Below are 493 nucleotides of genomic sequence, written 5' to 3'. Positions count from 1 at the left end.
TTGCTGGCAGCACCCAGGGGGAACCAGGACGCTTGCGTCTCCCGCCTTCATTTTCGACACAAGCGCCTGAGGAGGGACACCACCCCTCCCCTTGTGTCAAGAGACCTCCGCACTGGCCTCTGACTGATTCTTAGAACGGACGGAAAGAGTCGGGCAAGCCTGTCAAAGATTTGAGCGTATGTCAAAAGCTTTAGACTGCCGCGAACCCTCCGGCTTGCACTGAGACACGAGGTCGATGTGCTAAGCACCCCGGGGCCCCTTTCGCCTGCAGGTCCCGAGCCGCCAACATGTTCTTAGTATCGTGTTCCCCAAACCTGGGTGACGGGCACCACAGGGCGGCAGAGCCATCGCACTTGCCGGGTGGCAGAGGAAGGACCGGACTATGTACCATAGCGGCCAACCACTCCCAGAGCCGGTCGTGCGGGGCTCGAGGTCTGCTCTCAACGTCACATGCTTCTGTGAGTGCTCAGGCAAGGGTCAGACCACATCCTTC

This window comes from Hemiscyllium ocellatum, unplaced genomic scaffold, assembly GCF_020745735.1.
Source record: "Hemiscyllium ocellatum isolate sHemOce1 unplaced genomic scaffold, sHemOce1.pat.X.cur. scaffold_882_pat_ctg1, whole genome shotgun sequence".
Lineage (NCBI taxonomy): Eukaryota > Metazoa > Chordata > Chondrichthyes > Orectolobiformes > Hemiscylliidae > Hemiscyllium > Hemiscyllium ocellatum.
This window is presented reverse-complemented; position numbering follows the sequence as displayed.